The 17,956-nt window shown below is 38.6% G+C and overlaps 5 non-coding genes across 5 annotated transcripts; 1 reads left to right on the forward strand and 4 right to left on the reverse strand.

Annotated features, from left to right (window-relative positions):
- Nucleotides 1-1,501: 1,501 nt before the first annotated feature.
- Nucleotides 1,502-1,575, reverse strand: trnan-guu (transfer RNA asparagine (anticodon GUU)). Its single transcript has one exon. It is a non-coding gene; the product is annotated as a tRNA-Asn (tRNA).
- Nucleotides 1,576-3,876: 2,301 nt separating this feature from the next.
- LOC116683952 (small nucleolar RNA U3) lies at nt 3,877-4,092 on the reverse strand. The gene has a single exon (XR_004330738.1). It is a non-coding gene; the product is annotated as a small nucleolar RNA U3 (small nucleolar RNA).
- A 1,203-nt stretch (nt 4,093-5,295) lies between these two features.
- On the reverse strand, nt 5,296-5,384 carry trnas-gga (transfer RNA serine (anticodon GGA)). Its single transcript is given in 2 exon segments — nt 5,296-5,332; nt 5,348-5,384. It is a non-coding gene; the product is annotated as a tRNA-Ser (tRNA).
- A 139-nt stretch (nt 5,385-5,523) lies between these two features.
- Nucleotides 5,524-5,595, forward strand: trnag-ucc (transfer RNA glycine (anticodon UCC)). Its single transcript has one exon. It is a non-coding gene; the product is annotated as a tRNA-Gly (tRNA).
- A 2,702-nt stretch (nt 5,596-8,297) lies between these two features.
- On the reverse strand, nt 8,298-8,369 carry trnaq-cug (transfer RNA glutamine (anticodon CUG)). Its single transcript has one exon. It is a non-coding gene; the product is annotated as a tRNA-Gln (tRNA).
- Between the last annotated feature and the right edge of the window lie 9,587 nt (nt 8,370-17,956).

Here is a 17,956-nt window from a genome sequence, read left to right on the forward strand (position 1 = left end):
AATTCATAACCACCTCAACTTTCTTTTTAATAACCGCATATATACATCAAATTCTTTTGATTAATGGATAGACACATTCATTATGTCATCACAAAATTTCTTTGACATCAACTTTCTTTTAGATTTATGCATATACACATCACTTTCTTTTTGATTAATGCATATACACATCAACTTTCTTTATAATAAATGCATATCCACCATCAACTTTTTTTTGATTAATGCATGTACACATCAGCTTTTGTTTTGATTATGCACATACAACATAAACTTTGTTTTTAATAAATGCATATACACATCAAACTTTCTTTTAGATTACGCATATACACATCAACTTTCTTTTAGATACGCGCATATACGCATCAACTTCTTTTTTCATTAATGCACATAAACATCAACTTTATTTTTCATTAATGCATATACACATCAACTTTCTTTTAGATTTCTGCATACACCGTCAAGGTTTTTTTTAGATTTCTGCATATACACATCAACTTTCTTTTTCAATAATGTATTTACCATCAACTTCTTTTTGATTTATGCATATGCACATTCTTATGTCATCATTACTATTCATTATTTGATCATCACAATTCATTATGACATCAACTTTCTGTTAGTTTTATGCATACACACATCAACTTTCTTTATATAAATGCATATACACATCACTTTTTTTTGATTAATGCATATACACATCAACTTTTGTTTTCATTAATAAACATACATATAAACTTTGTTTTTGATTTATGCTATAACTCAACCTTTCTTTTATATTAATGCATATACACATCAACTTTCTTTTAGATTAATGCATATACAAATCATCTTTCTTTTTGATTTATCTTCACCATTCATTATGTCATCATCACTATTCATTATGACATCAACTTTCTTTTAATAAATGCATATACACATCTAATTTCTTTTATTAATGCTTATACACATAACTTTCTTTTAGATTAATGAATATACACATCAACTGTCATTTTCATTAATAATATACACATTAACTTTCTTTTTGAATTATGCATAACACACATCAATTTTCTTTAGATTTATGCATATACACATCAACTTTCTTTAAAAAAATGTATATACACATCAACTTTCTTTTTGATTCATCATCACCATCATTATGTGATCACACTATTCATTATGTCATCATCACAATCATTATGACATCAACTTTCTTTTATATGAATGCATATACAAATCAACATTTGTTTTAGATTAATCATATACAAAACTTTTTGCGTAACACATCAACTTTCATTTTCATTAATACATATACACATCAACTTTCTTTTTGATTTATGCATATACACATCAACTTTCATTTTCATTATATCATCATCGTTCATTATGACATCAACTTCGTTTTAGATTAATGGACAAACACATCACCTTCTATTATATTAATACATATACACATAAACTTTCTTTTTTGATTAACGCAAATACTAGAAGAAGATTAAATATAGAAGAAATTAAGCAACACCGTCCCTGGGTGGACTTGAACCACCATCCTTTTGGTCAACAGCCAACTGCGCTGACCTATTGCGCCACAGAGACTGAGCCTCTGATATTTATTGTTTGCCTATTGTTTTATTATTTTGTTTTTGATATATTTATATTAGAAGGGAGACGTTCAGAGAAGATATGGAGAAGGACTTTCGGTCAGCACCAAGGTGCTTCTGGAAAGCTGTTCGCCACCTCAGGAGAGGGAAGCGAGGAATCATCCAAGCTGTACAGTAAGGATGGGATGTGGTTGACCTCAACTGAGGAGGTAATAGAGCGGTGTAAGGAGCACTTTGAGGACTCCTAAATCCAGCTGAAACGTCCTCTGTGGTAGAGGCAGAGGTGGAGGATGATGGGGATTGTCGTCAATTTCCCTGGTGGAGGTAATGAGGTAAGCCTAACCTTTTTCAAGTAACATTGTCCACCATGGACAAGACAAATACTTCAAGATTGGCAATAACTAGAAATGATCAATCTACACATTTGTGAATATTTTTTCTGTGACTTCACGTTCAGAATACTGGTGTGTGAATATTTTCTACAAGTGCAAATTACAAATTAGATTTTTTTTTACAAGCTCTCGTGTGTTTTTTCTTGTGTGACATCAAATTAAGATCACACGTGTGTGATTATTTTTTGCAAGTGCAAATTTTATTTTTACAAGTGCAAGTTTAAACATATAGTTCAGATTTTTTTGTTCTGCAAGCTCTCACCTTTTGCCCCATATTTCCCTTCATATGAGTCAGAGCCAGCAGCACTAAGGAAGAGCAGCCTCTCCTACGGCGAGTGGTGGCGACCCACGGGGAAACTTTGGTTTCCCAGTCAGTTCCAGTAGTACAGGTGAGAAAGTGGTGGATAAAACGAGGACTGTGGGTCGGCGTAGTTGTACGTGAGTGGAAATACATCCAACATGCTAACGCATATCCAACGCCATCACCCAGACATGCAATCACTGGAACGAGACAAAAAAACTGTCCAACGTCTCCTCCCTACAGTGGTTAACAAGCCTTTAGATCCAAATACAAATAGGGCCAAAAAAAAAATCACTGAATCAATCAGGATTTCCACGTCACCTTCAACGCCCCGTATCCACTCGTAGAGTAACCAGGCTTCAAGTATTTGCTGTATGTACTCAAACCTCGTTACAACACGCCATCCCGTCCACCGGGACTTCAGTGTACCGTTCCAACCCTTTAATACATGTCAATCAAGCTGAGCTTGTAAAGGCCATACAGTCTGATTAGTTAAGTGGAAACACCTGTGGGAGTGGAACATGGATGTGTAGAGATGGGCTTTCAAACAATGCACATTTTTGACATGTCAAAGTAGGAAAAGCAAAGGTAGAAATAAAGAGGAGTTATGGCTTAACTCAGTTTACATTTTATACAGGACATAAGGCATGACAAAGTCAAGAAAGTAGATGTAACTGTCAAGCGTTTCTTTAGGCTGTGAGGTGTCCACACTTGAAGGACCAGACTTTGGATTTTACTCAAGGTATATTTTAATTCTGACCAGTTCATCAGGTACCAGGCCGGTATAGCAGAAGGTAAAAAACCTTTATACACAAAAGAAATGAAAACAATTAAATAGGTATTTTAACCAATGTGGATAAAGTGTTTAACCTATGAGTACATAAGTAGTTGCATATAAGTACATAAGTAGTTGCATATCAGAAGTTGAAGTAATAATAGTGATAACATAAAGTAATAATTCAATCTACACAGCTCTATAAAGAAGAAGAATACACCAATATCGGGTGCAGTATTAACTAACAAACAGAGCATGTCTTAACTAACAAATGTACAGTAGTAACCTAGTTCCTTTTCCTTTACCTATACAAAAAGGTACTTAGATTTGACACAGTGATAACCTTTTCACCCACAACAATACCCTAATCTATCAAACACCAAACATAAACAACCAATAAGAGTCCATGTAAGCTTACCGTAGCCCGTCACAACCGAAATCCCATATCCTCACAGTGTCTGCTTCTGCCGTCTTAGTCCAATGCACACCAGTCAAATGACTGATGCGCCTATTTGTAACACGTCTGATTGCCTGATTCAATCCACCTGGTCGATCGGGCGCGCGCAGTCACGTGCGGGCCGTCGAACAGGACGCGCACAGGAGCCATCTGCGGAGCGGCGTGCAGAGGAGACAGCGAGCAGGTGAAGGAAATGGATCGCCGACGGGAGACAGCCACACCCCCGCCAGATCAGCGAGACAGTAACCCTTTCAAGTAACCTAGTTCACCATGGACTAAACATACTTCAGACTGACTATAACTTCAGTTAATTAGAAAGCTTACCATGTTTATCACCTTCATTCATTTTAGTTTTCCATATATCTGCTACTACCACTCTGATCATATTCCCTTCCTCAATGCACCATAAAGAAGCAAAGAACAATCATCAATGACAGAGAGCATATGAAGTGAATCATTACCCTCTGTCAGCTTCATGCTCAGAAAGAAATATCATGACTCATCATCGTGGTTAGCGAGACCAAACACTTTAGAAACACATTCCTCAAGTCAGAAACTCTAGAAATGATCCCTGAAAGTATAGTCTGGTTAGACTGGGGGGGGGAACTGCATCTCATTCACTGCAGGGTGATTGTCACTCAGGGTTCAGAGGGACAGAAGCTAATCGTTACGTGCTCCAGATGACTCTGAGGTGAGAAATCTATTTAGATCTTTAAGAAGACCGATATGTAGATTGAATTAGATTTTCAGTCACTGTTGTCTCAATACTTCAGTGTCAGCCTACTTATTCTCTCCAGTAAATGCTCCAGTCCTTTCTTTGCATTAATACTGGTTCTTAACATGCTCCTACTGGCTCAGATTATGGAAAACAACAAAATAAGTTACCATAGTTATGCGGACGACACACAAATTTACATAACCCTATCGCCAGGGGACTATAGTCCAATACAACAACTGACTAAGTGTATTGAACAAATTAACGGCTGGATGTGCCAGAACTTTCTGAATTTAATGAAGGAACAACTGAGGTGGTTGTTTTGGAGCAAAAGAGGAACGATTAAAGTCACGCTCAGCTTCAACAACAATGTTAATGTTAATGGCTCGTGTGTCTAGTGGTATGATTCTTGCTTCAAGTGCGAGAGGTCCTGGGTTCAAATCCCAGACAAGCCCTGAAGGGCAGGAATGTTACATCCTAATCTGAAATTTAAAATCCAATTTGATGTTAAATTAGCCCAGATTAGGAGCAATCAAATTGTAATACAATGCTGGCTATTTTCATGTCCTGCTTCAACTGCACGCAATAGAAAAAACTGGGAAAAGAAATGAGGAACAAAAAGCAGGACGTGACTCTCCTTGTTCATTGGTCTAGGTTTATGATTCTCGCTTAGGGTGCGATAGGTCCTGGATGAGACTACTTTGCACATAATTAGAGGAATGGATTGAAAAATCTGGTTTATTTATTGAATATGATGGAAAAGAGTGTCACGCACAAGGCAATTCCTCACAATATTACTATCACTTCTTAGTGGCAAAATCAAGTCGCTTTCCAGCCTCTGCATTTATCAATGTACGATCATTCTTACGCTCTGATTGGTGTGATACGAACGTTTCATGAATATCACGTAAAGCCTGTCGTAAAAGATTTCTGCGCTCATATCTCCCCCACCTTTTTTTTGTTTCATGTTATGTCTTGGCAAGAAGTATTATGCTTTTGGGTGGTCTGTCCATCTCTACGTCAGAACCCGAAATACTTGATTGATCCTAGAAGGGAAACTCTGGAAAGAAACTTCTCCTTCGAGCGCGGATTTGAACCAGCGACCTAAGGATGTCAGCTTTATGCCTCTCCAGTCCTCCGCTCTGCCAACTGAGCTATCGAAGGAGCTAGAACTGACATATGAACTTCCCATTCCAGTGATTGTGATAACACAGGACCCCCCTGGAGGTGTTTCAGTGATAGAGCGCATTTCCAGTCTCATACCCAGATATATTGCAAGATTTGAAGTGAAAAGTGCTGTCTAGCGATGGTGGTATAGTGGTGAGCATAGCTGCCTTCCAAGCAGTTGACCTGGGTTCGATTCCCAGCCATCGCAGTAGCTTTCTTTGAATTGTGTTATTTGCTATTTTTACAAGAAGTCAGCAGAAGGTTACTTGCCCAACCTGTTTGATAAAACATTAGATCTCTTTGGGCTGCACAATTATGGCCAAGATTCTAATCATGATCATTTTGATAAATATGGAGATCACAATTATTTATTTTCTACTCCAAAGTGCTGGAAAGGAAGGTTCATCAATCGTTGAACCTCAGGTTAACAAGGAACATCTCAGCAATTTATGATGGATGATTCTAGTTACTTCACCAAGTTCAGCCCAAATGATACAGCTCTAAGACATCACAGTGGTTGGCTTCCAGCTATGTAATATATCGCAAACGCCAGTGGTGGATTTGAACCCACCCTCCAGAGAAACTAGAGCCTCATGCTAGCATCTTAGACCACTCTAAGCCACACTACCTGCAATTATCAGCCCCCCACATCGTGACACATACAGGGACCGTAACTAACGGTATGCTTGTTAATGTTATTGGGAAAAAAAGGAAAAAGCCAATAGGTACATCCCCTAAAGATTTCAGATTTTTTTTTTCTTTTTTCTGAGATAGACTTAGACTTATCTTTACTAATCTTTTTGGATGACTCCCGCAAGGAAATAAAAATATCACTGAATAAAAGAAGAAACCTGTGTAAAACGTGTAATGTTAATGTTGTATGTGGCTTCAAAACCTGTATGCAACTGCATGGCTGGAAATCAAACCTGGGCAAAATACTTGCACTGCTACGGTATAAATCATAGTCGAAAAGTAACACACCTGTTGCCTTTCACTGCACATCTTGTAACACAGACTGAAAATAAGAGCTAAGAAATACAATGGTGGCTGGAAATTGTTCATGAAGGCACATCCACGACTGGATATTCTGTGATGTGTCATTGGATTGCTACCAATCTTGAAAAACGGCTTTCGTTGTTTGCACGTGGAGACCCAATGGATTTCTAGTCCATCGCCTTAACCACTCGGCCACGACAACCTGATAATCTAGGCTACCCCTGTACACAAATCGTAGTTCACTGCTTGTGTCTGTGGATCCTCGTGGAGGCAGCTTGATTGATTGATTTGGTCCCTTATTTGTACCATAACAGAGATTTAATATTTTATCAAATCTGGTTTGGGCAAGTAACCTTTCTGGCTACTTCTTGACAAATACAGCATTAACCACACAATGAAAACTACTGCGATGGCTGGGAATCAAACCCACATCAAGTGCTTGGAAGGCAGCTAGGCTCAGCACTATACCACCATCGCTGAACCACACAGTTTATGCTCTTAAACCTGTAATCTTACTTTAAACTAGATGTGGAAATTGAAAGGTTGATCTTTTTCACCTGTGCTGTGGCTTAAAACAGGTTCCACTGAGATTTGAACTCAGATAGCTGGATTCAGAGTCCATAGTGCTAACCATTACACCATGAAACCTTTAAAAGTGCTGCAAGGGTTTGCTAGGCAGTTTCTATCATAATATCTACATGTGCGATATCAAGAGAATGAGGGGAAAAGCAAGTCAAGAACAGGTTTTAAAGGACTTGCCACAGACAGTGAATACAGCAGTAGATATATCTACTGTGTACAAACATATGGTAACTTTACATCTGTTGACAATAAAGATGCTCACAAAATACTGTAGTGACCATTGAGTTTCTTGCGCACATTCATGTCCACTTAAATACAAAAACTGCTGTTCTTTATTCCCAATATATCAGAAAAAGATTAGTTGTCAGAAGTGGGATTTGATCCCACGCCTCCAGTAGAGACTGCGAACTGAACGCAGCGCTTTGGACCGCTCGGCCATCCTGACTGACCCGACAAATATCCCGTAGGACCTGTCTCAAAAATTATAATATAGTAAATTAAACATGTCATGATATACAGTAGTAGGTTCTCAGTCATCCATGTCATAGTTAACAAGGGAAGGTTTCTCAACTCTCAGCCCAAATATATGGGCGTTCATGGAGACATGGAAGAAAGGCAATGTGCAATACAGGCCAAATCCTATGGTGGGAATCAAGATCCTCCAATGTTTCTGTCCACAATGTCCACCTGAATCCAGAAATATACCTGCCAGATGGGAAATAAACTGATAACTGTCTCATGGTCTAAACGTGTCAAATATTGCCGTACAATGCCCACATTGAGTCCAGATGTGTCCGTTTTGGTTCCTGATCCATGCTTTTACCCCAAAAGTTCACAACTAGGCCAAGGGCAACTGGACTTGGTAAAAGGTTCTCCGCAGAAGTTTTGTCTCTCATCCAAGAGACTTCTTTAGTTGTTTTTTTTTACACAGAAAGGTTTGGACACAGTGACCACTCCCCCACCCATATCTGACAATTGAAAGCTGTGGGGAAAGGGGGTTCCAAAGCTAATAGACCATTCAACAAGCAATTCTGATGCACTATACTGGCCCATTCAGGATGAGCACTGTAAACTCTGACTGCAGCAACACAAGTTCAAATTTCAGCGATACCTAATTTTTATGGTGATTACGAGACTGAAAGCAAAGTGTGTATCCCCCATGTAACTCAAAGCCTATCACTTCCAGTCGATACTGTCAAATTTGGAGCTCCTTCCAGTTACATCAACGATCAGGTGACTCCTCAACATGCCCCCACCAACATAAGCTTACTTTAAACTAGATGTGGAAAGTTGAAAGGTTGAATGTTTTCACCTGTGCTGTGGCTTAAAACCAGGTTCCACTGAGATTTGAACTCAGATCACTGGATTCAGAGTCCAGAGTGCTAACCATTACACCATGGAACCTTCAATAGAGTTTGCTAGGCAGTTTCTTTCATTATATCCACATGTGTGATATTAAAGGCACACAACAATCACAACAATTAAAATATCACGCCCCAATATATTCTCGGTTTTGAGTCCTCGCCCCTACTATTTACGACATGGCCAGACGTAATCCATAATGACATTTGTCTACAGTTTAAATTTTTTATTAACACAGCTGTATATTGTTAAATATGAGAGGCAAACCTGTAAACTTTGATCAAAATAATCGTGATTATCATTTTGGCCATAATCCTGCAGCCCTACTCATTCACTTCCCCTTTAAATACAACTTGCTTGAACCATCAATAATTGTCAGAATTTTTTTTTTAATGGAGCCTTTATTGGTCCCTTTTATTTTATTTTGCATGCTGGTTGGCCTGAAAACAGTTTCTGTCCTTGTTCAGGCAAAAACAAACAAATGTTGAGCATTCTTGTGTGATGTCAAAAAAAGTCATCACAGAACCAAATTTTAATCTTAATTACCAAATTATGTATTTAAACAATCAATAAGTTTACCTAAATGATAAAAATTGTATATTGCTTGATGAAAGTTTGTATAATGCATGAAAAGCAAAAAAAATGAAAATTGACAGAATTAACTGAAGTATTGGATTCCTAAGGGTGATCATTGCCTTTATAACAACTCAATAAAAGAATCAAAATGCATCCTTTCAATAAGTAGTCTTTATTGTAAGTGCATTCAGGTGGTTCTTCCAGTTGGAGATGACAAAAAGATATTTTCATAGATGTAAACTATATGGCCTATTACACAGTGTGTGAGTGGGAATGCATTCCTAAAGTCTCTAAATTAACTCAATATCTCATAGAAATAAATCTAAAATGTCAATGAATTAAATCATATTCCTGACATGAAAAATTTGGGTAATTATTATCTCTCCTCGCTTTTCTTTTCTCCTCTCTCCTACCTTTTCCTGTGTTATTTTCTCTCTCCTCCCCTATCCTTTCTCCTCTTCTCTCCCCTCCTCTTTCTTCCACTCTCCTCTCCTTGTTTTTCTCTTCTCCTCTGTCCTCTTTCCTCCCCCCTTCTCTCTTCCCCTCTCCTCTATCCTCTCCTCTCGGCGTGCTACATGCACATCTGTATTATTCAGCGTTTCCAATAATGAGAGACAGGAAATAAAGTTTAGGAATCACTAGAGTTGTGCATAAGGTCCATAAGGCCTGATTTACTACAGTTTGTTTGTGTGTGTGAAAGCGAGTGCAAACTTCAGCTGTTATCGGTACTGTGGAACAGGAATATTTTCAGAATCAGAAAATTTATTTCAAACTGAATATTCACAAGACACCAAATTCCGCAGCAGACAGTACACAGTACTATAAGAGTTTGAAAAGGGGTGGATTAAGCAAAGCTTATGTTTCCAGACCCTAACAACACCTCCTCCTTTTTGTATGATTCAAAGACTAAATTTCTAAACTTCCTAATATAATAATTTTAGTGAAATTATTTTAATTTTTAGGATCGATAAGTATTGAAATATTGATATTTTTGACACTAGTCTATAACTTGAATAAAAAATTAAGCTGTACTATGCACCTGAACATGGATTCACATATATTTTACAGGATATCAGCAGAGAGGAAGCTCAAGAGGACCAGGCTGAGCAAGTCCTGAGGATCTGTGTCTTCCACACAAGTGAAGAAGATGAAGGTGCATCCAACACTGATGTGTCGATTGTTATTGAAGGGACTGAGGTACTTGACAACTGTGGAAGTGTTGCAAAAGCCTGTCTTTTATTGACATTTTATTGATTGATTTATTTTTGGATGTTGAGTGGAAAAAAACGTCTCTTAAACTCGCAGAACACGGATGTTAACAAAACTTCACCAATCCTTCTATAGACAAAGGGGTAAGTAAATAATAACAAATCATCTTAGGGTGAACTATACGTTGTTGTTGTTTTGCCATGCAAACTTGCTGGAAAATGTTTTATGGAAAAAATTGTTTTTTCACTTGAGAAAAATAAACGGGTTGTTAAATTAAACAGTTGCATCATTTGATGTATTTGATGTAGTTGCAAGTCATTGTTTCAATAAAGAAAAACATTAAGAACAAATTTAGGCAATTTAAACTGCATAAAAATTATGTAAAATGTTGTGTAAATGTTACTTAAATATGTAAATGTAAATGTAAATGTGCTGTATTTATATAGCGCTTTTCCAGTCTTAACAACTGCTCAAAGCGCTTTTTACATCTACAGGATACATTCACCATTCACACACATTCATACACTGTGGCCGGGGCTGCCGTACAAGGTGCCACCTGCTCATCAGATAAACATTCATACACATTCACACTCCGATGCGCAGCACCGGGGGCAACTCGGGGTTCAGTGTCTTGCCCAAGGACACTTTGACAATGACTGCAGGGGCGGGGATCGAACCACCAACCTTCCGATTGGCAGGCAACCCCTCTACCACTGAGCCACAGCCGCCCCAATATAGTCCATAAATAAAAGTTAGAAAAAGTATTTAAAAATTACCTTGAAAAGCCATTGGTTTTAGGTGAGATTTTTCAGTTTGAATCAGTCAGAGTTTAAGTAAAATTTACAAAGAATGAGAGAGTAAAATTCAATAACCATATTAATAAACATCAGTAAATTACCTGAGGTTTGCTAGTAAAAGAAACTTATATCTGCAAGTAAAGTTTACTTGATGATTGCCCTTGTAGGATTTACTTACAATTTCTAAGTGCAAAAACTTTCCTAGGTTTTCTTAAGTAAATAATACTCCAAATTTTTTTCAGTGTGGAATATAGGGGGCCGGATGGTATTGAAGGCACTGGAGAAGTCCAAGAAGAAGACCCTCACTGTGCCATTCCCCTTATCCAGATGGGAATGGACCCGATGTAGCAGGTAGAGGATGGCGTCCTCCACACCAACATCTGGCTGGTACACAAACTGCAGGCGGTCCTGGGCGTGCTGTACCTGGGGTCTGAGGAGGCTGAGGAATTTATCTGGGCCTGCTGCTTTTCTGGGCCGGAGCCTCCTCGCTGCTCTCTGACCTGGTCTATGGTGATGTGGGCGGGGATTGTATTGAGGAGGAGGAGTGGGGTATTGTGGTGTGGGGGGGGAGGTGTGTAAGGGGGGTGTGGTGGTGTCAGGGGGCAGGTGTGTGGAGGGAAGGGAACATTGCTGCGGTGGGGGGGGGGGGGGGGGCAAGGGCTGGTTAAACCTGTTGAAAAGTTATTCAGCTCCTTGGCCCTCTCCATTGTCCCCCCTGTAGTTCTGGTCTTTGTGTTGTGACCTGTGATGGTCCTCACACCTTCCCAGATCTCCCTCATGTTGTTTTCCCTCAGATTCTGCTCCACCTTTCTCCTGTAGCTGTCCTTAGCTTCCCTCACACAGTGTTTCACCCCCCGCTGTGCTGCCTTCATGGCCTCCCTGTCCCTGCTCCTGAAGGTAGCCTACTTCCTGTTGACGACAGCCTTAACCTCCCGTGTTACCCATGGCTTGTTATTAGGGTAACAGCGGACAGTCTTGATAGGGGAGACCACGTCTGCACAAAAGTTCAGGTAGTCCGTCAGACAGTGTGTCATCCCCTCTATGTGCTCACCATGCGGGTTGATCAGCACATCCCAGACTTTGGTGTTGTAACAGTCTCTCAGGGCACTTTCCATCTCAGGGGACCACCTCCTGCTGGTGCGAGTTGTCACTGGCTGTTTTTGGACCAGGGGGGTGTGCAGTGGCTGTGGATGAACCAGGTTGTGATCAGACTTCCCCAGTGGGAGGAGGGGAGTCGCTGTGTATGCATCCCTCGCATTAGCATACAGGAGATCAATTGTCCTGTTGTTTCTGGTAGGACAGTTTACAACCTGTTAAAAAATGGCCAAAGTAGAGTCCAGTAAAAAGTAAGTATGAGTAAGCATGATTAAAGTCCCCAGAGATGATCATGAAGGCCTCAGGGTGCTGTGTCTGCAGCGCTGCTGTGACTCAGTGAATCTTCTCACAGGCAGCGGCTGCATCCGCTTTCGGAGGGATGTAAACACAGAGAGTAACCACATGACTGATCTCCCTTGGCAGATAGTATGGCCGCAGGCTAACGGCTAGCAGCTCGAGGTCCCGGCAACATGAGGCTGTCTTTACGGAAACATGTCCTGGGTTACACCAGCGGTTGTTGACATACATAATGAGTCCCCCACCTTTGCTTTTTCCACTTGCTTGTGTGTCTGTGGCGGCTCTCACGACAGTGAATCCAAGCCGGTCCACGTTAGCATCTGGTACAAGGTGGTTTAGCCATGTTTCCGTAAAGATGAACAAGCTGGTCTCACGCTAAATCTGCTGGTTGTCCATCGCGGACAGCTCGTCAATCTTGTTCGGCAGCGAGTTCACGTTCCCCATGGTTACGGAGGGAATCGATGGCTTGTAGCACCTCCGATTCTCCGCTAGCTCGGCCTTCTGCTTAGCCCCGGCCTTGCAGCCCCTGGGTCTCCTCCTCAGCTCCGTCGGGATAGGGTGCCATATCCCGGCGCGTCCCTTTGAGTGCAGAGCCAGCAATTCCTTTCTTGAGTAAGTGAGTAAGCTGGCTCCTGGTTGCATTTTAATGTTGGAAATATCCATAGGATATATAGACAACACACTATCTTTGCAAGAAGAGTTAAAAAAGATGAAAAAAATAGGTTTACTTAAGTAAAAAGAGTTAAAAACTGGAGAGCTACTGGAGAGGCAGCCGTCTGCCACAGCGCCAACACACAAATCTGATTGGATGAACTCGCTGTTACCATGAAAACGTTTACTGCACCTGCAAACTCACCAACAGCCCTATTTTATCCTACTTTGACAAATTCTATGCTTTTCAAAATTTACATAAACAAATGTCAATTACTAGACCTCGTGGTGCAACGGTAGTGCGTCTGACTCCAGATCTGAAGGTTGCGTGTTCAAATCATGTTGGGGTCAATTGTTTAGGGTGGCAGTAGCTCAGTCTGTAGAGAGTTAGGTTGGAACCAGAGGGTTGCCATTTTAAGTCCCCATGCGGACCAAAGTAAGGTTTTTTTTTGTTTTGTTTATTTCAAAGGATACCCATTAGCTGACGCCAGCTAGACGACAGCTAGTCTTCCTGGGGTCCAAACAATACATCCAAAAGACAATAAATACAACAAAACATCACAAATATATCATATATAAATTCACAAACAAAACTGACAATGCAAAAAATACTAACAAACTAAATATAATAAAGAATAATATAGCACATGATACAACCTCACTCAACCAATCCAGACAATATTATGATATCGAAAACAAATGTAGTATAAGTCTTTTTTTAAAACCAGTTTTTCCCTTGTTGTCCCGAATCCCAACTGGAAGATTGTTCCAATATACAATTGACCTATAAAACACAGTCCTCTTCATACAGTCAGATTTAGGTAGTGGTAAAGAAATCTGTCGACTATTCACCCCTCTTGTATAATGTGATTGCGTATCTGAACAATAAGTTACATTATCATAAAAAAATTTAGGAATCCCAGTATTAATAATTCCATGAAAATATACTAACATATTAACAGATATCCTATTCTTGACCTCCAACCAAGCAAGACGTTCATGCATCTCTGCAACCCTAGTTCTCGAAGAACAACCAAGAACCAGTCTTGCAGCCTTATTTTGTGCAACTTGTAGTTTTTTTAAATGATTGCTTGATGCCGCAGACCATACAACAGAACAATAATCCAAATGACACAAAACCAATGAACAAACAACACACCTAAACAACTGTAATTTTAAAAACTGTGCACATTTACGAACAACTGCCACCGCTCTACCCATTTTAGTAACAACATTGTTAATATGATCCGACCATGACAATGTGGAATCAAGCCAAAGTCCCAAAAGCTTCACCTTTTTTACTTGCTGAACATTTTGACCATTTACGTGTTTATCAATTTTGGGATTATCAGATAATCTATACTTAGAACCGAATATTATACTCACAGTTTTTGAAATATTTAGGACAAGTTTATTTGTTTTGATCCAATTATACAATTTGCTAATCTCACTAGACAGAACCTGATTAATCTCTAGACATGTAGGGGCTGCATAATAAAGAGTAGTATCATCAGCAAACATAGTCAATTTAGCCTTACTGAGTATATACGGCATATCATTTGTAAAAATTGAAAATAACAAAGGTCCAAGACAACTTTCTTGAGGAACACCACAGTCCAGGGACTTGCTACTAGATAAAGCACCATTAAAATAAACTCTTTGCGACCTCTCAGACAAATAGCTCTTAAACCACTTGATTGCAGAGAAAGTAAAACCATAACTAATAAGTTTAGAAATCAAAATTTCATGGTCAATCACATCAAAGGCAGCGCTGAAGTCTAGTAGTAGTGTACCCACAATCATTGAGTTGTCAATAGATGTTAGCCAGCTATCCGACATTTGTGTCATTGCAGTGCAGGTGGAATGACCACGTCTATAAGCATGCTGAAACATCGTTGTCAAATCATTGTTCGAAAAGTAATCTTGCACTTGCTCAAATACAATCTTTTCCAATAATTTACTTAAAATAGGCAAGATGCTAATAGGCCTACTATTTGAACCACAGAAAGTTGATTTTGTGTCTTTGGGTAAAGGAATTATCTTACCCTCCTTCCAAAGTTTTGGACAAACACCACTAATCAAACATCTGTTGAAAATGTGACAGATAGGTTTAGAAATATGTCCAGCTGATAACTTCAACAGCCGACTATCCAGGTTGTCTGTCCCAGCAGACCCCCCAACAGTCACAGATTGCAACAACCTTTCCACCTGCACAACATTAACCTGATTAAATTCAAAACTACACCTTTTATCTTGCATAATACACCTTTCAATAAGATCAACTGAGTTGTAATCCACAGTGTATTTCATCGTCTCTCTAAAATTAGCAATCTTATTAACAAAATAATCATTAAAATAATTTGCAATCTGTATTGGCTTAGTCAAATAAACACCATTAAATTCAACAAAAGAAGTACAAGTATATTTTTTCCCCATGATTTTATTGAGTACATTCCACATAACACCTGAAACACATGAAAGATATCAAACACATCAAACAACTCAAACACATGAAAGATATGAAGCACATCAAACAACTCAAACACCTGAAACAAATTGAACACCAGACACACATCAAACACTTGAAACAAATCAAACCCCTGAAACATTTCAAACACATGAAACAAATCAAGCACCTGAACGCATCAAACATCTGAAACACATCAAACACCTGAAACACATCAAACATCTGAAACAGATAAAACATGTCAAACGCCTGAAACTAATCAAACACATAAAACACCTGAAACATATCAAACACCTGAAACATATCAAACACTTGAAACACATCAAAGACATCAAATACATCAAAAACCTGAAACACATAAAAGACATTAAACACATCAAAGACCTGATACACATCAAAAAACAGAAATACAAACACATCAAACAACTGAAAAACATCAAAAACATCAAACACCTGAAACACATCAAACATCTGAAACACATCAAACACATGAACACATGAAACACCTGAAACAAATCAAACACCTTAAACACATCAAATACCTGAAACACATCAAACACTTTAAAAACATCAAACACCTGAAATATATCAAAACCCTGAAACACATCAAACATCTGAAACACATCAAACACCTGTAACACATCAAACATCTGAAACACATGTAACACGTCAAATGCCTGAAACTAATCAAACACATCAAACACCTGAAAGACCTCAAACACCTGAAACATATCAAAGACATCACACACCTGAAACACATCAAACACCTGAAACACATCAAACACCTGAAACACATCTCAAACACAAAAAAAATCAAAGACCTGTAATACATCAAACACATCAAACACCTGAAACACGTTAAACAACTGACACACATCAAAGACATCAAACAGCTGAAACACATCAAACACCTGAAACACATTAAAAACATCAAACACCTGAAACACATGAAACTCCTGAAACCTATCAAACATCTGAAACGCATCAAATACCTGAAACTCATCAAACACCTGAAACACATCAAACACCTGGAACACATAAAAGACATTACACACATCAAAGACCTGAAACACATCAAACAACATAAACACAAACACATCAAAGACCTGAATCACATCAATCACCTAAACACATCAAACACCTGAAACACATCAAACACCTGAAACACATCAAAGACATCAAACACCTGAAACACATTAAACACCTGAAACACACCAAACACCTGAAACACATCAAACAATTTAAAAATATCAAAACACCTGAAACACCGGAAAGATATGAAACACATCAAACAACTCAAACACCTGAAACAAATTGAACACCTGAAACACATCAAACACCTAAAACATGTCAAACCCCTGAAACATATCAAACACATGAAACATATCAAGCACCTGAAACACATCAATCACCTGAAACACATCAAACATATCAAACACCTGAAACACATTAAACAACTGACACACATCAAACACATCAAACACCTGAAACTAATCAAATACGTAAAACACCTGAAACATATCAAACACATTTGAAACACATCAAAGACATCAAAGACATCAAACACCTGAAACACATCAAATACATCAAAGACATCAAAAACCTGAAACACATAAAAGACATTAAACACATCAAAGACCTGATACACATCAAAAAACAGAAATACAAACACATCAAACAACTGAAAAACATCAAACACCTGAAACAAATCAAACACCTTAAACACATCAAATACCTGAAACACATCAAACAACTCAAACACCTGAAACAAATTAAACACCTGAAACACATCAAACACTTGAAACATATCAAATCCCTGAAACATATCAAACACATGAAACATATAAAGCACCTGAAACACATCAAACATCTGAAACACATCAAACACCTGAAACACATCTCAAACACAAAAAAATTCAAAGACCTGAAATACATCAAACACCTGAAACACGTTAAACAACTGACACACATCAACCACTTCAAACACCTGAAACACATCAAGCACCTGAAACACATCAAAAACCTAAAACACCTGAAACAAATCAAGCACCTGAAACACATCAAACACATCAAAGCCATCAAACACCTGAAACACATAAAATACATTAAACACATCAAAGACCTGAAACACATAAAACAACAGAAACACAAACACATCAAACCACTGAAACACATCAAATACATCAAACACCTGAAACACATCAAACACCGGAAGCACAAACACAACAAAGATCTGAAAGACCTGAATTACATCAATCACCTAAAACACATCAAACACTTCAAACACATAAAAAACCTAAAACACCTCAAAAACCTGAAACACATTGAACACCTGAAACACCTGACACAAATAAAACACATGAAACACATCAAGCACCTGAAACACATAACACCTGAAAAACATCAAACACCTGAAACACATGAAAGATATCAAACACATCAAACAACTCAAACACATGAAAGATATGAAACACATCAAACAACTCAAACACTTGAAACAAATTGAACACCTGAAACATTTCAAACACATGAAACAA

Source organism: Etheostoma spectabile, unplaced genomic scaffold (assembly GCF_008692095.1).
Source record: "Etheostoma spectabile isolate EspeVRDwgs_2016 unplaced genomic scaffold, UIUC_Espe_1.0 scaffold00019160, whole genome shotgun sequence".
In the NCBI taxonomy this organism is placed as follows: Eukaryota; Metazoa; Chordata; class Actinopteri; order Perciformes; family Percidae; genus Etheostoma; species Etheostoma spectabile.